The 5,802-nt window shown below is 49.7% G+C and overlaps 1 long non-coding RNA gene across 2 annotated transcripts; it reads right to left on the bottom strand.

Annotated features, from left to right (window-relative positions):
- Positions 1 to 1,039: 1,039 nt before the first annotated feature.
- On the bottom strand, positions 1,040 to 5,593 carry LOC121334530. 2 transcript variants are annotated; one of them, XR_005952452.1, is made up of 4 exons: positions 5,516 to 5,593; positions 5,282 to 5,429; positions 4,850 to 5,153; positions 1,040 to 1,452 (listed from the first exon to the last, which is right to left on the bottom strand). It is a non-coding gene; the product is annotated as an uncharacterized LOC121334530 (long non-coding RNA). The 2 variants fall into 2 exon arrangements; XR_005952451.1 differs by having other exon boundaries at positions 5,282 to 5,593.
- Positions 5,594 to 5,802: the final 209 nt, after the last annotated feature.

Below are 5,802 nucleotides of genomic sequence, written 5' to 3'. Positions count from 1 at the left end.
GGAATCCACAGGAATTTGGGTTTGCTGTGGGCTGCAGCACCTGATTGCCCTGTGGGAACCTCAGCCAAGACTGCAGGTTTGTTTTTGGGGGTGCAGGGCAGCCTCTGTGACCTGCATTTGGGGGATCCTTCCCCTCGGGGAGGAGGGCAATCCCAGCCAGGGCTGTGATGAGGGGGCTGCCCTCCCTGAGCCCCAGCAGCAGCAGGACGTGTCCTTTGTCATCACCCTGCCCCACCCTGGGTTTCTTTAATTACAGCTTTGAGAGAGATCTTCCCCTTTATTCCCCCAAATCTTCTCCTTAATTAAAATCCTCGATCTGGGCCAGCGGGAAGCAGCTGTTGCCTCTTTGCAGCGCGCTCGGGCGTGCTTCAAGCTGCCAGCCCGACTGTGGCCGCGCAGGGACAGCACAGGGACAGGGGCCACTGCCATTGTCACCGTCCCTCCTGGTGATGCCCAGGGGAGGCTGAAATCATCTGAGCTGAGTGGGGACCGAGCACTGGGTCCCTCTGCACCTTTCCCACCGTGGAGCCCTTCCAGCGGGGCTGCCACGGCCCGAGTGCAGCCAGCCCAAACCCATTTTGGGTTTGCCCAGCTCCTGTCTGGAGAAGGAGTGGATGATGGAGGTGAAGCTGGGCTGTTCCTTGGGATCCATGATGTGTCTGGCCAGGGGCAGCGGTTTCTCATTCCTCCTGTCCTCCAGAGGAAACCCATTGGACCCCAATCCATGGCTCATGGGACACCCCTGGACCCCCGTGTCCCACGGCTTGGGGACATTCCCTGCCATGGCCTCGCAGCCTCCTTGTGTTTTCTCCCAGGATTAGCCCAGGGAGGTGATTTTACCCTCCCTGCCTGCTCGGGGCAGGCGTTTCTGCAGTGATCCATCCTCACAGCAACGGGGAAGCGTCGGGAACAATTAGTGAGCTGGTGGTGTCAGCTTTATCACAGCTGATGTGTCTCTTCTTAATGAAACTTGTGGAAGAGAAAAGTAGGGAAAAAAGGGAAAAGGCTGCTGACAACAGATGTATTATTTCAGCTCAGATTTACTGGTGCATGCATTTTTCATTCATGGAAGAGGCTGATATGCAGATTTATTCAGAGCAGAGCAGGTACAACCCTTGGTGGATCAATTCCTGCAGCAGACTCAGGAGAAAAGGACTTGGCTGAGCAAACAGCCATGCAAGGCACTTCCCAAAGCCAGCCCCAAATTTTGTGCCCAAGATGGGCTAAAAGGCCAATCTTTTATTTTCTTTTTTTTTTTTTTTTCTCCAAATCCACGGACTTCAGCCCAAATTCTGTTCCTGTTTTTGGCCAGGGGAGACTTGCACTGACAGTTACATCTTGTGTTTCCCATGTACTTCAGCTGGGGTGGCCTGGGTTGACTTTGTTCTTCTTCCAGCTCTGCTTTACTGGGGGCTCAGTGCTCAGTGGTCTCAGGGTGGCTTCACCCCTACCCTGTTTTGGAAAGAATGAATTTTTATTATGGACTATATATATGTATAATATTATATAAAATTTTTAAATAATTTATAAAAATATAAATAATTGTATTATTTATATTGAGGTGGCTTCTTCAGGAGACCCTTCTTTGTTCTGGCTCCTTGGTCACCAAAGTCATGCCTTGAACCTCAACACCAGAGCCAGGTGTCCATTATTGGTAGCTAAAATTTGGCTTCCAAATGTGTCTGAAGCTCTTCTCCTTCCATACACAGCATGTTGTGGTTTCTCTGTGACTTGGGGGGCTCTGCTGCCCTGGGGGAGGGCACCCTCTGGAAGCCAAGTAGAATTTAATCTCCCTGCAGTGATGAAAGTGAATCCAAGAAAAGTATTTGAGGTGTTTTTCCCTCTCATTAGGAATGGAAGACAGGAGTCTTCTGTCTTCTGGGTACTATACAACCAGCATGAATTATTTAGGACCAAGCATCTCTCCGATAAATAATTTTTTTATGTGGGGAGATTAAATCTGAATTTTTTAAAAAATATAATAACAAAAGCAATTTCTCTCTCGTAAGTCCTCATATTTCACCCAGCAAAGAGATCCCAGGCATCCATTCCTGTATTGATCAGCAAATAGGTCCTTTTATAGATTTAGTTCACCCAACCTTGTTTAATTTTGGATTCATTGATTCAATGCAAAGATCTAGATGAAAAGCAAGTGGGCTGTTTCCAGTGCTGGTGATGCTATTTTTAAAGAAATCTAGTGCATGCTAAAATAAATATGCAAAACATTTTGTAAGGCCATGTACGGGTGGGGAGACCAGATGTACTAAAATATTTAACAAACTTTTCCCTGATTTCTCGAAATGCATGTTTTATTTACTAAACACCAGTGGAATTTAATCTCACCCAGTGTTTGCTCCGACCCATTGTCTGGGGTGAGCAGGAACGTGGGACCTTGGAGGAACTGTCTGTGCAGTGACATTGGTGGCACATTTAAATGCAAAGCTCATTAACCGTGTCTGGGATTTTTTGTTTGTTTCTCCCTTTTTTTATGTTCACGTTCCTTACAAGAGCAAGAGATGAAATACCCATCTACAATTCCCTTTCATCTCTAGGCATGTTTGGCTGGTTTTTTTTTTTTTTTTTCTTCCCTCTTCTGTTGCTCAGATGACAAAGTTCCTCATTTGGAATTTTATTTGATTTCAGAAGATGAGAAAGAATTAAAAGCATCTTCAGGAGGTTGAGCTCACCTTACTCTATCCAGGATCCTTCAGGAGGAGGATGAGTGACTTGGCAAAGGCTCCTGCCCCCAAAGGATGGAGTTCATCCCAGGGTCAGAGCTGCATCCTGGCTTTTCCTTCACCTGGGGTGACCATCCTGCAGATCCTGCAGGTCCCAGCCTGCTTTCCTGGGCATCCCACCCCGGGTGTACGTGCCTGTCTCCTTCAAACCCTCTGCTTTCAATCCAATCACATTTAATTGAATTGTGGTTTTGATCGCATCTGACGGTGGCAGAGATCTTGCTGATAATCAGATTCCCATGGGGAACATGGAAATGGGACTGGTGGAGGAGGGAGGAGAGACAGGGCCTTGTGTGATGCCACTTGGTCCTCATGAGACACCAGGGAAGTGACACACAGCCAGGCTCTGTCCACTCTGGGGACAGCCACATTTCGGGGACAGAGGAATTAGCTGAATGTCCCAGTGGGGGCCGAACCCCACAGGTTGTGTTGGTTTTGGTTAAAAAAAGGCAATTTCCTTGGCAAAACCTTCCACCTTGCTGCAGGTTGGAGCAAATCCAGCATCCCCCATCACTCCTGGTACCCAGCCTGGCCTCACCCTGCCCTGCCTGGAGCCTGTGCAGGGATGTGCTCAGCTCTCTGCACATCTGCCATGTGTAAGGTGGCAGCAATTAATTACAGAGATTCATGAGTGATTTACATGAATTCAGCTGGAAGTGCAGCCCCTGGGATGGGGGAATATTCCTTGCAGAGCCGTGCTGCCCCCTGCTCCAGATGCCTTTCTGTCAGCAAGTGCTTCGTGGAGTGCTTGTTGTGTGTGTGATTTTGGGGGTGCCAAAACAGGAGCGGGAGAGCAAGCAGCAGCCCCTACTCAATCCCTTGGTCCTTGCCAGGGGTTTGGGCATGGCAGGGAAGGCCTTGGATATGCTGAGACACAGGAATTTCCCCCCAGGTTGGGATGAAAACAATATCCTCCACCCTGACCTCACCTTTTCCCCTGAGGTGCTGGAGGGACACGTGTGTCCCATTCCATGCCAGTGCTGCTGGCCCCAGGGCACACGGGGAGGAGAAGATGAGGGTCCAGAGCACAACCCCAGCCCCTGCAGCACTGTGGTGTGGGGCTGCCACTGCAGAGATCACCTTGCACTGAGTTTGCAGCTCCCCAGGACAGAGGCTTGGTGGACTGAACTGAGCTCTCCTTGACCTTGCACAGCTCTGTTTCCCTTGGTTTGGGTGTTACAGCAGCTCTTCCCATCGAGCAGGTGGCTGTGGCTAATTTACCTCGTTTACAGCCCTGTGGTTTAATGCACCCAATCTCCCTGGATCAGAGAATCCCAGAATGGTTTGGGCTGGAAGGGACCTTCCAGATCACACAGTTCCAGCCCTGGGACAACTCCCACTAGACCACATTGCTCCAAACTGCATCCAGTCTGTCTTTGGACACTTCCAGGGGTGGAGGCAGAGGAGATCTAAGGCGGTGAAGTGCCAGAGGAGGATGCAGGGCTGTAGCTGTGGGTGTACACGAGGAAAGAGACACTCCTGCAAGGACCCTGCAGTGTGCTGGCTCGGTCCAGGAGAGCTAGCAGCAAGCCAAGAGACTCAAATATCCTGGCCAGAAGGATGAGAGAACACTGCCAAGACAAGCAGGTGTCCAAGAGAGCAACTCTGGGCCTGGAGGAGACGGGGGGAGACTGGAAAGGAACAACGAGTTAAAAAAACCTGAGGTGTAAGGTGACAGCTAGAAATAGAAGGGAGCAAATGATATTTGTATCAGAGGTATCCTGGGGAAGGCATGAAGGAATCCAGCCCTGAGGTCCCCAGCTCCTCGTGTTCAAGCCTTTCCTCTCAAACCCAGCATAAACCATCTTAAAGGCTTGTCTCAGCTCACCATGAGAGAGGAGGGAGCTGGCCGTGGCAGCCAGGCACTTCCACTGGTCCACTGGCTTGGTTCACACCTCCACTGGTTTGCTTCTGATCAATAATGAGCTAATTAGTTGCTATGGAAATGTAATGTGGGAGAACTTTGGGGAGGAGAAATTATAGGTAATTTTTATTTGTTTGGGCCCTGTTCCTATAGCAACAGGAGAACTTGTCACTGACTACCAGTTGGTTTCCATGGAGTTGGCTGCTAGTTCTGGGTTATTAATGCCTCCAAGCATGAAACAACTTACCTAGTAGGGCTGGTGGATTGTCCTCCATCATCCATGGGAACTTTGCAGTTTGCCAAAGTCAGGGCCTGGCTCTCGCAGTGGAAAGTGCACGCTCCCAAAAGTTGGGCTGGAGTGTTCATCATCAATAAACAGTGTGGAAGTGCTGGAAGGATCGATTATTCTGCCCTTCTCTTGAGTTGAAGACATCATGGAATGAATAATCCATCACTTCATGGCTTGTTCTACTCGCAGCATTGCCTGATTTTTAATTGGATTTCCTCCGTCTTCGGCTTCCAGATGCTTGGCGTTGATCTGCCTTTCTCTGCTAAATTAAAAAGTCTTTTAGCACCTGGCAGTTTTGCTGTAAAGGGACTTACTGTAATTAAGTCCCTTCTCATCTCACCAGGACTGGTTCTCCTGAATGAAGCCGTTTGTTTTCCTCCAGCCCCTCACCTGACGCCTTCCCCGTTTTCGTGCTCCTCCGAACAAAAGGGATGTGGTGTCTGCCTTGCAGAGGGTTGGACTCTGTCGAGGGACCTCTCAAACTCCTCCAGAAGCTGAGCCTTGGAACCAGACCAAACACTCCTGAGCACCGAAGAGACTGGATTTGGGAGAGATTGGTTTTATGATAGGTTGTAATTTCCCTCCCACCAGCTAACTCCTCAGCTTTCCACGGGTGATAATTACCCAGTAGGAGCTAAAATGTCTCTCCCCACTCCCCCCTTATCAACCCATTCTCCACTTTGAAGGCATCGCCACTTTTTCCCAGTGTGTCCTGGCCAATCTCTCGGAGTGCCTGCACATCCTGTGATGTTTTGGAAGATGGTGCCACATCCACCACCTCTCCCCTTTGGGGAGCTGGACCTCGCTCCAGCTTTGAAGGCAGATAAGTTGATCAGCGTGTGGATAAACCTTTAATGGTATTTGGCTGAGCGCACCACGCAGTCGGAAGGGAGGCACAAAGCAAAGGACAG

This window comes from Onychostruthus taczanowskii, unplaced genomic scaffold (assembly GCF_017590055.1).
Source record: "Onychostruthus taczanowskii isolate IOZ18803 unplaced genomic scaffold, ASM1759005v1 scaffold19, whole genome shotgun sequence".
NCBI lineage: Eukaryota > Metazoa > Chordata > Aves > Passeriformes > Passeridae > Onychostruthus > Onychostruthus taczanowskii.
This window is presented reverse-complemented; position numbering and strand designations above follow the sequence as displayed.